At 37.1% G+C, this 17037-nt stretch overlaps 1 pseudogene; it reads right to left on the bottom strand.

The window, feature by feature from the left end:
- Positions 1–16336: 16336 nt before the first annotated feature.
- The window catches only part of LOC115941663 (small ribosomal subunit protein uS9 pseudogene), a 2619-nt pseudogene continuing 1918 nt past the window's right edge, over positions 16337–17037 (bottom strand).

Below are 17037 nucleotides of genomic sequence, written 5' to 3'. Positions count from 1 at the left end.
GTGTGTATAAGCTAAAAGAGAAATATACACATACCCCTATATTAAAATAGTGCCTAGCATGTTACAAACATGTTACTTTCTAAATTTGAACCATTTTCCCCCTCAATAAATGCTTGTTGATTTGACTTTATTTGTATAAACATATTATGAATAAGGAAGCATCAAGTGTGATTTGCCTTATCTGACCGACTGGCTATATGAACCCAAGGGAAAAAAATAAAGTCAGGAAATGTCCTCTGAGGGCGCAGTCTTGGTCAGGTGACAAACCTTCATGCTCATTCTCAGTTCCACCATATTGATTGGAAACAGCACCTTAGAGGTGCTGTTTTTGCTTGGTAATTGATATGGTTGGTATATCCAGAGAACTTTTGAGCCCTGGGCACAGATTTTCACATTGAAAAATAAGAAAATGAAGAGGTCCCAGTCAAATCCCCTGAGTGGGGATGCTCAGTACAGTCAGGTGTGATGTAGCCACACTGCAGGCATGTGTTAAGTTGATAAATGGGTCCCTGAACCGAAGCATTTGCTTCTGTGCTACTTTGGCACCAAACCCTTCCCAACTTAGCAATTTCAATTCCTTCCATTAAACTCTCCATGTTCATCTCTTGTTTTTCTGACCATCTGTGCTCAGAGTCTTTTATCACAAAATTCACATATATCTTTGCTAAACTAAACAAATCAGTTTTTCTATATCAAAGAAAGAGACCTGTTTCAAATTCCCCAAATTCTGTAGAATAAGAGCAGAAGGCTTAGTGTCTGTCTCCTTTTAGACCTAGATTAGCTGGTGGATCGAGGCCATACATTTTTGGAACATCATTGTTTCTCACCAATTTTATAACATATAGCTCCTTCCTCATATTTTTTAAAACAAGAAATTATGAAGAAAGATATTATGGCTCACTTTTTTTTTTTGCTCAAAGATTTGAGATTCATAATTGCACCAACTAGCCAGTAGTTCCTAATGCAAAATATTACACACTATAGACACTTAAAAATAATTTTTTGAATGAATTAATAAGTGAACACTGCATATTTCATTGAATTACAGCTATTTTTTAAAATACCTAACACAGGGGGCACCTGGGTGGCTCAGTTGGTTAAGCGACTGCCTTTGGCTCAGGTCATGATCCTGGAGTCCCAGGATCGAATCCCGCATCAGGCTCCCTGCTCAGCGGGGAGTCTGCTTCTGCCTCTGACCCTCCTCCCTCTCCTGCTCTCTGTCTCTCATTCTCTCTCTCTCAAATAAATAAATAAAATCTTTAAAAAAATAATAATAAAATAAAATACCTAACACAGGCCTAACACATAGTAGGCATCCAATGAATGCCAGGTAAAATTATTATGCAAATTTGAACAACTGGATAAAACAGCTATAAATCAATGACTTTATTCATAAAGGTATTGACTTAACAACTATTTGTTCAGAATCTACTCTTTCCCAAGGACAGTGCTAATACTGGCTAAAATAGAAATGCAATGCAATTCCTGATCTTGTGGAGTACATGGTGTGGGTGCAACAGATATTAATTCAATATTTACACTTAGGATTGTGTGATGCAGAAAATACTTTGTTGTATGAGAAAGCATTACAAAGAAAAATTCTGTATACTGGAGATGAACAAAGCCTCAAAGAAGACTTTCTTGCAAAAGAGATGTTTAATCTACAATCTAATAGATAAGCAGGAAAGATAGTTGGGAATAGGGTATAATTGACATACTGTTCTTGACAAAATGTTTAATCTGAATCTAATCTTGAGAAAGAAATCAACTAAATCAAGATTGTGTGAAGTTTTTCAAAACAGAATGTTGGTGGGGAAAATGTTGGTGGGGAAAATGACTAAGATAAAATGGAGTTCATATTATAACTAGTTGTGTTAGCTATCTGTTGTGTATACAAAATTACCACCAAACCTAGCAGCTTAAAACAGTTTATTATCTCATTAACATTTATTATCTCACACGGTTATGAGAGTCAGGAATTCAGGAGCAGCTTAGGTGTGTGGTTCTGGCTCTGGGTATATCCTGAAGTTGCAATCAGGGTGTTATTTAGAGCTGTAGTCATCTGAAGTAGGGGTCAGCACACAGCAAGCTCCATCAATCTCTGTCACATTGTCTTATGTTTTTCTCCTCCTCCTCTTCCTCCTCCCCCTCCTTTTTCTTCTCTCTTTCTCATCCTCCTGTCTTCCTTCTTCTCCTTTTCCTCCTCCTCCTTCTTTTTTACCTCCTTTAAAATATGGAAAAACTATTCTAGGGGTGCCTGGGTGGCTCAGTGGGTTAAGCAGCCAACTCTTGATTTTGGCTCACGTCACGATCTCAGGGTCATGAAATCAAGCCCTGCATCAGACCCTGCACTAGGTGTGGAGCCCACTTAGGATTCTCTCTCTCCCTCTGCCCCTGCCCCCACTCACACTCTCTCTCTCCCTCTAAATAAATAAATAAAATCTTTAAAAAATAAACAAACTATTCTAGGTTTGAGTGCCATATAACAACAGGCCATGCGAGGGACTTGGCCCATGCACTATAGCTTTCTGACCCCCGATCTAAAGGCTTGAATGGGACTACAAGACCCAAGTGGCTCATTCATATGGTTGTTGGCAGGAGGCCTCAGTTCCTGACCGTGTGATCCTCTCCATACAGCTGCTTGAGTGTCGTCATGTCAAGGCAGGGGTCTTCCCCCAGAATGGTGGATCCAAAAGCAAGAGCAAGGAAGAAGTCACAATTCCTCTTATGACCTAGTCTTGGTATTCATACATGGTCACTTCTGCCACATTAGAAGCAAGCCATTAAATCTAGCTCACACCCAAGGAAAGGGGGACCCACTGTTATTTTATTTATTTTTTTTAAGGGGACCCACTTTTAAAGGGAAGAATTATCAAAACTTTGTGGACAAATTTTGAAATTAACACAACAATCTTGTCCTCTATGATTCTCATCATACTCTTAATGGTGAGGAAAAGTTAGAAAACAGCACTAAGCACTTAAAAAATTTACCTTCTTTACTCCAAATAGCTTTTGCAGTTAAGAACTGAAGCAGATGATACATGAAAGCAAAGATCTCTTAAAGAATCTGTAATATTGGGGAGCCTGGCTGGCTCAGTTGGAAGAGCATGTGACTCTTGATCTCAGGGTTTTAAGTTTGAGCCCCATGTTAGGTGTAGATATTAAATAAACTTTAAAAAATAAATAAGAAAATAAGGTGTCTGTAATATTGTTATCTTATAACCAAATTGGAGTTGACCTCCAAGTTTGAACCAATGATAGCATGAAAACTGATAAGGGAAAGAAAGGTGAGTTAAAATGTCCCTTTTAAGGTGATTGTGCCTGTTGACGCTGCAATGAAAATCATACTATTGTTCTGAGGCCCAGTGGCTATAATGTATATTGTGGTGCCATCTAGAACACAGAGTGTACATAATGGATGCTGATTAAATCCAATATTATTTCAACAAAAAATTATGGCCAGTATTTAAACCTTTATGACTCTGGATGATCACTGGAAACTAGCAGGTTTAGATGTTACCTTCACATCCAAATTAAAAGTATAAATCACCACAAAATAAATGATAGAAGGAGCAATGTTATTTTGTCCTTGTCACAGCAGGTTTATTGCATTGAGAAGTATGCCTGCATTTACAAATGGACTAAGATACTGGTTTTGTGTCAGAGTGTGTGGTCTCCCTATTAATGACATGGTACTTTAAGAACTCCAGAGCAAGTAAGCTAATACTAACTCTATTATTATGGGTTTTTCACATCAGTAGTAGAGGACGTAAAGCAGTCAGAATTCAAATATGTTTAGAAAACACATATATATTTTTTGTTAGCATTAGTTATGAACACAAAACTACTTGCCTTCTACATCAGGGATTTTAACTATAATACCGAATTAACAGTGGTAAAGTAAATGACTTTTTTTAAAAAAAAGATTTTATTTATTTATTTGACAGAGAGAGAGACAGTGAGAGAGGGAACACAAGCAGGGGGAGTGGGAGAGGGAGACGCAGGCTTCCTGCGGAGCAGGGAGCCCGAAGCTGGGTTCGATCCCAGGACCCTGGGATTATGACCTGAGCTGAAGGCAGACGCTTAACCAACTGAGCCACCCAGGTGCCCAAAGTAAATGACTTTTAAAAGTATTTTTGAAATTGTTGATTCTTGTGTAATTGAACAATGACCATCATCAAAGGGCACTTTGACCTCAAGGCCTCTGCTGACCATTTTCACCATGTTTAAAAATGATCAACTCTAACTCCAAATTGTACTAAAGTGAGTAATTTGTCACATTCATATTAGGTACATTAATAAGCTCTAGGGGGGAAAAGACATTTTACAATTGTTATGTTTAAGGTCTCCACAATTATTACAAGGGAAACCTTTCTCCTTGACGATACCAGCAATTACTTTTTAAAAATACTTTTTAAAATAATTCACAGATCTCTTCTTAAAGGATTCTTACATAGCTAAAGGCTCTAGTAGCAACATTTCTCAGATTTTTCTAAGGTTCTTTGGAGGGTAGGAAACAAGGAAACATCCGTTTGATATGTTATTATATTTTAACCAGTCACAATATGCTATTATGACTTTCAAAACTCAAAATATTTCTCCAAGGCAAAAATCACTGGAGCAATGTGATAAGCCCAGTTGAGATATATATAATAAATCAGAACAAAGGTCACTTTTTTCCTAAAATAATGAGCAACACTGCCCATTGATGACTTCAGCTTCTTGGAAACCATTAATCAAATTGCAGCATTGCCCCTTCACTGCTCAAACATGATGGTGCTAGAAGAAACTGATAATTGAGTCCTTTTGAAATGGAAGAGCATTTCAAATAAAGGAATTGAAATATAAAAACTAGAGATGTCTTTGGCTCCAACAATTTTCTCTTCGACTTCAGGACTTTGCCTCTATTATCAGCAAAGTTGTTAAAAAAAAACCAGAACCAATTTCTTAGACATCTTTCGGAAAATGAAGCTGAGACTGGTTGAAATCTTACGAGATGGCTAGCCAAGTGAATGTTTTCAGAGGAATTTGTGTATCCTTGCTTTGCCTGCTTTGGCGTTTCTGCTGCAACCTGAAATCCAAGGGGTGATTTGTGGAAAGCTTGGGGGAGCAGTCCTGCTCTCCTGATATTTCTAGCACTGGAAGATGAGGTGATTTTAGTTTTTTGTAGCATTCCTTTTCCTTTTGAATGGCTTCTGTTTAACATCACATAGTTTTGAATAAAAACCCTTCTTTCTAAGGATAGTTTCACTATCAAAGTTTTGAATAAAAACCCTTCTTTCTAAGGATAGTTTCACTATCAAAGTTAAGGTCCAAGAGAGGGAAAGGCTGTCACTGGATTGTGTTAAGGATAAATGAAGAACTGAACACACTAACCTTTGCTCACATCGTCATATGCCCTCTCCTGATAAAGTGTGATGATGTCATAAACAACACTCTATGACAACACTGTACAATGAGGCCAGAAAGTTGTTGGACTAGAAGGGAGAGAGTTTTGATTTATATAAAAATACTCTGGTGGTTATCACCAGTAATGGCAAACTTTATATAGTAAAGAAAAAAAGAAGCATGTGGTGTTTTAATGGGCTTTTGTAAAGCATTTTTAAAGCTCATTTGAATTTACATTAGTACTCCTTGAAAACTGCCAGAAGCTTGATAAATGAGGATCTTAATAAAGTTAAATTGTAGCCAGTGTGAAATGACAATATCATGTATTTTGTAAAATTATTGCCTGTCAATTTGTAGACTGCAATTCTACACAGGGTCGAGGATTAAGGAAAAAAGAGGGAAAAACGGGAAGAGGTACCTCACAGAGGACTGGAACACTGTAAATCATTTAGTTCTGAATTCTTTAAAATTGGAACTTAGAAACTTATGAAGGATTTGTAGCTGTGCTTGGAAAATAATGAAATATATATATATTTTTTCACCATTAAATTACCCATAAAAGATATGTAAAGTGAATAAGCTGATACTGCTACAACTTTGTCATTTCAGCATTATAATAAAAGAAGTTTCAAGTTCAAAACAATGAATAATAGTGAAATTTTAAAAAGAACCATGCCACATTCCAAAGAGTGCATTTTAAACATTACAACTAATATCTGGTTTTCAATGGCACTGTTCCATTTGTTTATTCACTCATATTGTCTGTCAGTCAGTCATCATGGAATATTCTGAGCCTCTACTATATGCCAGGCTCCATTCCAGTCACAGATGATAATATAAGACAGTGGTAGGCAAGTTGGATGTGGTTCCTGTCTGCATGGTGTTTATATTCTGGTGAGGGAGCAAACAATCAGCCTATCATAAACACACACACACAAAGAAAAAATGTGTAGTAGTAAGTGGAAGGAAGGAATTAAGCAGTGATTTGAGAGAGAGACTAAGAGAAGAAGACCTATTTGGGGCAAGGCAATAGGGACGGCCCCTCTGAGAGACATATAAGCTGAAACTGGAAGTGAAGAAATGAATGGAGGTAGGAAGAGACCAGATATGGGCAGCTTTTCAACTACATTTGGCTATAAGAGGGAGCAGTGAATGTGGTAGTTGTTAGAGAGCAATGTGGGATCAACAGAGATGTGTTTGTTTGCTTTTAGGAGGAGATACTAGAGCATATAAGTATGATGATGAGAATGATCCTTTAGATAGAAATTGATGGATGATGCAAGAGTGTGAGGGTTTACCTGAGAGGGCAAAGCCCTTGAGATGGTGATGAGGATGAATGGGATTCTGAGTAGTTTTGGAGAGACAGGACTTGAGGAAACATCCCCTGGGAACATTGTGGATGTGAGTTGTGCAGCTCTAGTGTAAGAGAGAGGAGTAGGTTTGTGTCTGATAGGCTTCTCTTTGCTTCATGAAGTACAAGAGATCATAGGCCATAAGAGGGTTGTTAGGTTGTGTGGGAGAAATAAGAGAAATATGAAATCACAGAGGGCCCCTCAGACATACAATGACATTTTCCTCTGATAATTCTTTGTTGTGGGGGCTGCCCCGTGTACTGTAGAGTGGTTAGCCAAATCCTTGGCCTCTACCAACTAGATGCCAGCTGTACTCCATCAGTCATGACAGTCAAAAATGTCCCCAGACATTGACATATATCCCCTTGAGGGAAAAAGTGCCCTGCTTTAAGAACCACTGTCCTAGAACAGCCACTAGAAAAAGAAAGGATAGCTAATAAGCCATAGTGAAGATGAATGGAATAAAAAATGTTCAGTTAGTTCAAAAGAAGGCAGGAAACAAGGGGAAAAGGAACAAAAAATAGATGAGACAAATAGCAAACTGGGAAGAGGATAGATTTAAATCCAATCAAATTCATCATTACACTAAATTTAGATGTCCTAAACATTTTGATTAAAGGCAAAGATTATCAAATTGAATCAAAATGCAAGACTTCAGTTATATCATCTGTAGGGAAATTCAATTTAAACATACAGATGTAGATGTTAAAGGAAAAAAATGAAAAACATATAGCATGGAGAAACTAATCAAGAGAAAGATGGAGTAAACATATTCATATGAGACAAAGTAGACTTCAGAATACAGGATATATACAGCCAGGGATAAAAAGAGCCATTATATTTTATCAATGCATCAATTCCTCAAGAAGATAAAACAGTCTTAATATGCTTGTACTTAGTAACAGAGCTTCAAAATGCATAAAGTAAAAACTGATGATGAAAAGAGAATAATAAGTCAACAATTAGCTCAGTGACGTCCCAACTGATCTCTCAGCCAATGAGAGAAAAAGAAATTTAAAACAATCAGCAAATATATGGAAAATCTGAACATCACTCTCAGTGAACTATACCTAATTGTTATTTACAGTTCACTTCAACCTTCAACAGAAGAAGACATGTTCTTTTCAAATACACCTGGAACATTTACCAAAATTTTGGATCAGGAAGAAAATTTCAGTAAATTAAAATGATTGAAATCATAAAAAATGTTTTCTGACCACAATGAAATTAAACTAGAACAGAAAGATACCTGGAAAAATCCATAAATATTTGAATTAAATATACTTCCAATAATTCTTGTATCAAAGAAGAAACCCAAAAGTAATCAGAAATTAGTTTGAAGTGAATGAAAATGGAACAGATCATATCAAAATTTGTGAGATGTCACTAAAGTGTGCTGAGAGGGAAATTTATGGCATCAAATGTTATGGCATCAAATGTTTCAAATATTGGAAAATTAAAGATAAAAGGTCTTAAATGAACGATTAAGCATTCACCTTAAAGACTAAAAAAAGAAGATAAAATTAAACACAAAGAAGGAAGAAAATAATGTTAGAGCAAAAATCAATGAAATAAAAAGCAGCAAAGCAATTTAAAAAGGCAATGAAATAACAAGTTGGTTATTTTAAAAAGAGCAACTAATTTGATATGTGTCTAGTCAGACTGAATAAGGAGAGGAATAATAACAAATTATTAGCATTAGGAATGAAAAAGGGGCCATCACTACAGACTCTACATACATTAAAATGTAGCAACTAAATATTATAAACAACTTTATCCCAATAAATTTGATAACCTACATGAAATGGGCAAATTCCCGGAAAGACACAAACCACCAAAACTCACTTGAGAAGTAACATAACCTTAATAGCACTATATCTATCAAAAAATAATTGAATTTGTAGTTGAAAACCTTCCCATAAAGAAAAACTTCAGGCCCAGATAGCTTCACTGGTGAATTCTACCAAAATGCTTAAGGAAGAAATAATCCATATTCTATGCAAACTCTTCCAGAAAATAGAACACAGGATAAAAAACCTTAACAGAATGCCAGCAGACTGAATCTTGCTATGTATAAAAAGGATAGTGCTTCATGAATAGAGCTTATCCAAAGAATGTGAGGTGGTTTCAACATCCCCAAATGAATATAATTTGCCATTTTAACAGACTATAAAAGCAAAACCACGTGCTCAGCTCAATAGATACAGAAAAATAATTTGACAAGATTCATCATAAAAATTCTCACTACACTGGGAATAGTAGGACACTTCTACTTCTAATAGAAGTCGTCCATGAAAACTGACAGCTAACATCAGATTTGATGGTGGAGGTCTGAATGCTTTTTCTCTCAGATAAAGAACAAGGCAAGGGTGTCCACTCTCACTACTTCTCTTCACATTGTATTGGAGGTCCTAGTCAGTGAAGTAAAGCAAGAAAAACTAAATAAAAAGGATGGAGATTGGAAAGAGAGAAACATATGTCTTTATTTGCACATGATCTGATCATCTATATAAATAATCTAAAGCATCTAAAAAGTACCTCTAGAATTAGTGAGTTTAACAAATTCACAGGATAGAAAATAAATATAAAAATCAATTGTTTTTCTATATAGTAGTAACAAGTAATTGGAAATTAAAATGTAAAAATCTATACCACGTATAATAGCATTAAACCAGAAAATCTTTAGGGAGATATTTAATAAAATATGGGTAAGATCTAAAGTATTAACAAGACAAACATTACTGAGAGAAAGTAAATAAGTTCTAAATATTGGAGAAATATGTCATTTCACATGTCAGATAACTTAAAATTGTTAAGCTGTCAATTCTCCCCTAACTGACCTATGGTTTTTATATGTCATTGCAATCTCAATCAAAATCCCAGCAGTTCCTTTTCAAGAAATTGACAAGCTCTTTTTAAGATTTTCATGGAAAATCAAAAGACCTAAAGTAGCCAAAGTTTTTGAAAAATATAAAGTCAGGGACTCTCCCACTGCCTAACTTCAAAACTTACTATAAGCTATAGTAATTAAGACTGAATGGAAAAACATAGTTCTATGAAACTGAATAGCATTCAGTAATAAACATGTACACACATTGACTTTCAACAAGGTACCAAGGTAATTCAATAGTGGAAAGAGTAGTCTTACTGCTCAAATGATTTGATATCCATATACAAATTAATGAATCTTAACCCGTGTCTATTACTAAATACAAAATACAGCTCAAACATGATCACAATTCTGGATGTATGCCATAAAGCCATAAATCTTCTGGAAGAAAACATAGGAGAAAAATCTTTGTGACCTAGAGCTACAGACTTAAGATACAAAAAGCACAAACTATAAAAATTAAGAACTATTACTCTTTGAAAGACATTCTGGAGAGAGTGTAAAATAAGCCACAGACGGGGGAAAATATTTGAAGAAAACTTACTTGATAAAGGACTTGTACATTTATACATTGAATAATACTCAGCCATACTGAGGATGAACTACAGATACACACAACAATGTCTCAAGAGTGTCCTGCTGAGTGAAAATAGTCAGAACACAATAATTCATGCTATATGATTCCATGTATATCACATTTGGGAAAAAGACAAACTAAAAGAGGGTGAGAAATCAGATCAGTGGTTTGTTAGGGGCTCCGGGGTGGAGGAGAATGTTGATTTGCAGAAGACCAAGAAGGAACTTTTTGGGTGATAGAAATAGGTGACAGAAGTGTTCCGAACTGCTAGTGGCAACATGTCTGCACACATTTGTCAAAACTCATCAATCATTTAAAGGGTGAAATTTATGGCACATAATTTATATTGCAATAAACCTGACCATTCCCTCTCAGAGAGGGATAGGGAGGGAGGGAGGGAGGGAGGGAGAGAGAGAAGGAAAAGAAATGGAATATTTCTGTACTGCTAATTACTATGTACACATGCAAAAGGTAAGAAATAAAAAGAGAAATTTCATTGTAATAATTTCAACAGAAAGAAAAGGAGCAGCTGAAGAAAGTGTTTATTGAGGGTTTTCAGTGTGTCGGATACAATAAGCGGGGGGCAATACTTCAAATAGGGATATTAATAGTACTTATCTAACACATTTGTTATGAGGATTAAATTTTGCAATATTTGTAAAGCACTTAGAAACTTCCTGGCATACGGTAAGTGGCACATAACTTCCTATTAAATAAATAAAAATAATTGTATTATGGAGCACACTTTACAGGTGAGAACACTGGCTTTGCAAGTTTGAGGGTCATGTGGGAGCCTACACAGGTGCCAAGCAGAGGAGCTGTGATTCTACTCAGGCATCCTACTCCAGGGGCCAAGTTCATTCATCAACTCCTTCCATTAATTTCCCGGCTTCTGAGGGACCAATGCAATACAATATGGAAGCCTCCTGGTGCCAAAATATGATCCTCTGGAAGGCCTCTTGGTGGCTGACCTTTCTTCTTCATCCCATATTGCTCTTTTGGTTCATCCTCTTTCTTAAACTGCTACTCCCATTTCTTAACTGGTTTCCAGTGCATTGTACACAAGTGACTGGGTTATTTTCCTATATAAGCAATATCAGTCATATCATTTAACTGCCTAAAATGCTCTGTTGCTTGCCATTATCGGTAAGATACAAATCCAAATTCAAACCTATAGCATTAGAGACTTACACGTCTAGCCCCACATCTCTTCTCTCTTCCTTTTATTATCCACACTCACTCCTGCCTTACTAAGCTTCTGACCTATCTGTAGGCAAAACAGACTCTTGCCCAGACTCTGCTCTGTTTAAATACATCCTTGCTTTGCCTCTTTGTGTCAGTTGGGAGTGCTTTCGGCTGTTAAGTAAGAGAAAACCTTACCACTATGGTTTAAACAAATTGGGGTGTTTTTTTCTCCCTTAACAAGGCTAAAGGTAAGTGGTTCAGGAGCTGTGGTGACCCAGCAATGGTGTCAGGAAACGTGCTTCCTTCCATCTCCCTGTTCTCTCCTCTGAGGCCCGTTGGCTCTCCCTCCAGGCAATGCATCTGTGTACCAGCAGATGGAGGAAGGGAAAAGCGAACAGTGGCCTTCTAATCATAAGGCTTTGTCTGCTTAATTCAGGAAGGACAGCCTTTTCCAGCCAGCCTTTCCTTATATCTAATTTGACAGATTGAACCAATTGCTGGTGAAGAGGACAGATGTTACCAGGATTGGTTTACTGATTTTGATAGATCCCATAGGACTAGGGTAGGGACCTACTTGCCTGAAGATCAGGAAATCTCTGCGGGGTTCTTGAAAAAATAAGATTCCGTTTTCAGAGAACAGGGGGTGTCATGAATGTGGATCTGCTGTATCTATCCAACTCCTACTCATCCTTCATGGCCCAACTGATGTGGCAACACCTCAGTTAAGTATTCCTCATTTCGCCTTGAGCAGGATTGATTATTTTGCTCCTCTGTACTCCAGGAGCACTTGCAGTTTTAATTCAGCAGTATCACTTACCATGATTTCACTGGGATATCTGTTCTTTGGCTTATTTGTCCTTCCTGGATTGCATGTTCTTCAAGAGCAAGGACTGTCTACATTATTTTTGCATCCTCAAAGCCTAGATTAATACTTCACACAGAAAATGCCAAGTAAATGTTTAAATAGTTGGACTCATGATGCTAGGAATCAGTCTAGATTATTTTCAATTATTTAATAATAATAGCTCACACTTATATAGCACTTACTATGTATCAGACACTCTTCTGAGGACTTAAAAATCCTAAAACAACCCCATGAGGTAAGTACTTTTATTATCCCCAATTTACAAATGAGAAACCTGGAACACAGAGAGTTTAAGTGACTTGTTCATGGTCACTGGATAAGAAAGACCCAGTTTTCCACCCATGTGTCTCCTGTGTTTCTCCTCTACTACTCACACACACTTCGCTTCTGACTCTTCTGGTCACCAAACATGGGGTTTTATTTTCCCCACACCATCCTCCACCTGGAGACACCATCAAATTCCATAGGTTCAGGGCTCAGCACCACAAGACTGCTCCCCACGCTCACCATTCATTTCAGATGCCAACAGCAAGCCCTGGTTATCACCTGTGCTTCTGATCAACCAGCTGTAGATCAGAGGTTCCAATGACCGTCTCCTTGGGTTCCCTGAATTTGCTACAGTGGCTCACAGAACATAGGGCAACACTTACATATATCTATATATTAAAGGATATAATAAAGGATATGGATGAAGAGCCAGATGAAGAGATAAACAGGGCAAGGTCTGGGCAGGTCCCGAGTGCAGACGCTTCTGTTTCTGTGAAGTTGTGGGGTCTTACCTCCCCAGTACATGAATGTATTCACCAACTTGCAAGCTCTCTGAACCCCATACTATTGAGATTTTATAGAGGCTTCCTTACATAAGCATAATCAATTATTAACTCCACTTCCAGTCCCTCTTCCCTCTCTGGAGGATATGGGGGAGGGTGGCTAAGAATTCCAAGCTTCTAATCATGGCTTGGTCTTTCTGGTGACCAGCCCCCCTCCAGGAGCCATCCAGAAGCCCAACCAGAGTTTCCTCAATAGAACTAAAGATGCTCCTAGTGCTCTTTAACACTTAGGAATTTACCAGGGTTTTAGGATCTCTGTGCCAGGAACGAGGGGCAGAGACCAATACATATATTTTCTATTCTCTCAAAGACATGGGTTAAACAAGCAGTGTGGGGCTAGTCCAGCTCCAGATGCTCTTAACCACCATGGTATGATCTACAGAAAACTAACTTCTCTGAGCTTTAACTTTATTTACAGTATATTTCTCACTGTGGGGAAGCAGGAGGAAATCCATCAGCTCTTCTAGACTGCATAGAAATCCTTGTCTGCAGAAATATGGGATATCATAAAACCACAACTTTTATAGTCATGTAATCTAACTTTCTAACTCATGCAATCAATCACCCGGCCAACTAACCAACAAATATTTATTCAGTGCTTCTCAGATACTGGACACTGGGAATATGGTGGTGAGTCTAGTGGAAGAAATGAATATTAAAGAAATTATTTTACAGATACATAATTAAAAATGATAACAACAGTTTGAGAGGAATATTCATAGTGCACTGAGAGTAATGGGTGTTACTAATTTAGATGGATTTATATAATGAGCCATGAGGGCAATCATGAGGAAATACATATAACAGCACATGATTGAAAGCAAATCTTGAACAATTAATAATTATCTCAAATGACATTGCTACTGACAAAATAAAAAAAAATTAATTCACTGAGGCATGATAAATTCTACTTATGAAGCTGTTCTCATTGAGGTTTTGGATAGCATAAATCTTTCCTTTTAACATAGCTTGTGCTACCTGCTTTAGTGATTCGATCACTCTGCAGCCGCAGCTGGCTGTCAACATTTCTCTTCCCTGTGTAGTCTTGATAATCCTTCATTAAAGGAAATCTCTTTATTTCCCCTATGATAAAATCCCCTGTATACTATTTTAGATATGTGGTTGGCAGCAGTGAGTTTACAGACTGGCTCTTATTCTCATTTCTGGAACAAGAAAAATATGTCGCTAATGAATATTTTGAGTATTATTTGCTACTATTTATTAAGGGTTCATTCTGTACTTTAAATATTAGGGGTCCTTTGCTGTCACTCCTGCCGCCAGGCAAGGCACTGCACTAATTGCCAGCATAATAGTGGCAGAGCTGACTCCCATTATTCTGAGGTAATAAGGAGAACATTAATTGGAAAGAATAAGAATGAGCCAGGAAGGGAAAGAATGCACTGTAGAAGGATATATTTTGTTCCAGAATCTGGATCTTCATTAGTTGTTCCTGACTGTCAGTCCTCAGTGGCTTTCACCCTCACTTTTAATAAGAAAATTAAAAAAATAAGTTTAAGAGTGAAAAAATGTCATTTAACTGAGGTGGTTTTTTTTGTTTTTGTTTTTTGTTTTAATCCTCAGGACAAGTCGTAATAATTTCCCATGATACTCAGACATGAGTATACGCCTCCATCTTGTGTGAAAATAACTATTTTCATTTCCCTCCAGGGCCGTTGTTAGTTTCCAGGCAGAGATACTTGTTTGTATTTGAAACTTTGAAAATCATTAAATGCTTACTGAGAAATTTCTGAAAACACAGTATTCTAAAAAGTAAACAAAATTTCTGTATTAATTAGCCTTTGCTGAAGAAATAAACAGTTCTAAAACTCCAGCAACTTAAAATAACATCTTCACTTCCCTATCACATTACAGGGGGTTTGTGGGGGTGATTTATGTCTTATTCCAAGATCTAGGCTGGAGGAGTAGTCCTTATTTTGGGATGTGCTCTTCTCATGAAATTGCATTTAAAGCTTCTCCTGGGATAGAGTGCATGCACATTCCACTGGCCAAAGCAAGTCACATGGCTAAGGCCAGAATGAATGGGACACTCTTACAGTTATGAATAAAGTGAATCATTAGAAACAATAACATTAGTATGACTGCTATATCCAAACATAACTTCTGCTAATGTTTTTATTCAGGGATATTTTTAGATACAGTTTATTTATTAAATAGATATCATTTTTTGTATGTATACAGTTTCAGATTTCAAATATTTGCTTTATATCATACTTTTCATGAAACTTATTTTTAATGGCTATATTTCATTAAGTGGAGAAACCAGAGTTTTCTATGGTTTCTCTCAATCTTTTGCTCTTATACTGATCAGCAATGGTGTTATGGAAATCTTTGTAATTTTTTTTTTTTTTTTTTGAGGGAGAGCATGAGCTTGAGGGGAGGGGCACAGGGAGAGGGAAAGAGAGAATCCCATGCCCAGCTCAGAGCCCTATGCAGGGCTCGATCTCATGACCTTGAGATCATGACTTGAGCCAAAAAATCAAGAGTTGGACACTTAACAACAGCCACCCAGGCACCCCGTGAATTTTTTTTTCAGAACATAAAACGCTTTCTTTTGACTAGATGCCCAGAAAAATAATAGTAGGATCAAAGGGTATGAATTTAGAGTTCATGAATTACAGTTCTTAAAATAATATGACAAATTTCTGTCCAAAAACTGTGATAGTGATTTTACTCCTATTTGCAGTATAAGGAGACCCATCTGTACCAAATTCTCATTAGTAGCAATATTATTAATGATGTGAAATATTTCTGAAACTACTTCCTACACCAGGTATATTTTACTACCCCTTTTATTTTTGTGTGTGTGTGCCTCTTTTCTCTGGGCCTTTCTCTTTCCAAGGGGCTGAAATTTCACTGCAAGCACTCTGGGTATCTAATCACTTAATCCATAGCACCTTGCCTCTTCCTGTTTAATAAAGGCTGGTTGAGTGAATCACCTATTGAATAAGTAAATAACTAAAGAAGTTAAAATTGTATCTTGGGTCTTAAAAATTTTCATTGATGACCCCAAGGTAGAACACTTTTCTGTATTTTTATCAACCAGTTGTGTTTTTTCTTTTATTAATCAAGAGAATCCTTGTTCTTTGCCTACTTTCCTATCAGCTCTCGTTGCTTATACCAAAATATGTCTTATATAAAAATTAATAATCCTTTCTGGTATAACAAATGATTTGCTCCCATGTGCTATTTGACTTTTAATTTCTATTATATATATATATTTTTTTAAGTCCCGTGACAATTGTTTATTATAAAGGTGAACCCTGATCTTCATGATGGGCTTATTGGTAGGCTTTCTGGTAGCGAGCACCAGTGCCGGGACCTCCAAACTCTTTGGATTGGCAACGCCAGAGATCAGCTACCGGCAGGGGCAGTTTGTACTGGATGAGAATGTCTTTGATGTCCTTCTTGGAAGCCTCATCCATGTATTTCTGATAATAAGTCACCAGGGCTTTGGAGATGGACAGGTGGATTGCGTCAGTCTGGGCCACATGACCACCACCCTTTACTCGGACTCAGATGTCCCCCTCGGCAAATTGCTCCTTGCGCCCAAGCAGAACTGGTTCCAACAGCTTGTGTTGCAGCATGCGGGGCTAGAGCTGCCCATTCACCTTGATGAGGCAGTGGCTGTGGTCGTCTCCTTGCTACCGAAGACCTGCATGGACTACAGAGGACCCTTGGACCGTATGGCGGCGAACGTAGACAAGAGCTCTTCACTACTCGGCAATGGGGGAAAAAGAGCTACTACATTTTTTTCTTAGATGTATTCAATCTTTTTTTTTTTTTTCGCCTATGTTTCTTTTATTTTTTTTTTGATATTCATTGACTTTTTTTTTATTCTTATGTTAATCCCCATACATTACATCATTAGTTTTAGATGAAGTGTTCCATGATTCATTGTTTGTGCATAACACCCAGTGCTCCATGCAGAA

Source organism: Leptonychotes weddellii, chromosome 4 (assembly GCF_054177405.1).
Source record: "Leptonychotes weddellii isolate Sample4059 chromosome 4, ASM5417740v2, whole genome shotgun sequence".
Taxonomy (NCBI): domain Eukaryota; kingdom Metazoa; phylum Chordata; class Mammalia; order Carnivora; family Phocidae; genus Leptonychotes; species Leptonychotes weddellii.
Note: the sequence above shows the minus strand (reverse complement) of the source record. Positions and strands in the feature narration are given on the sequence as shown.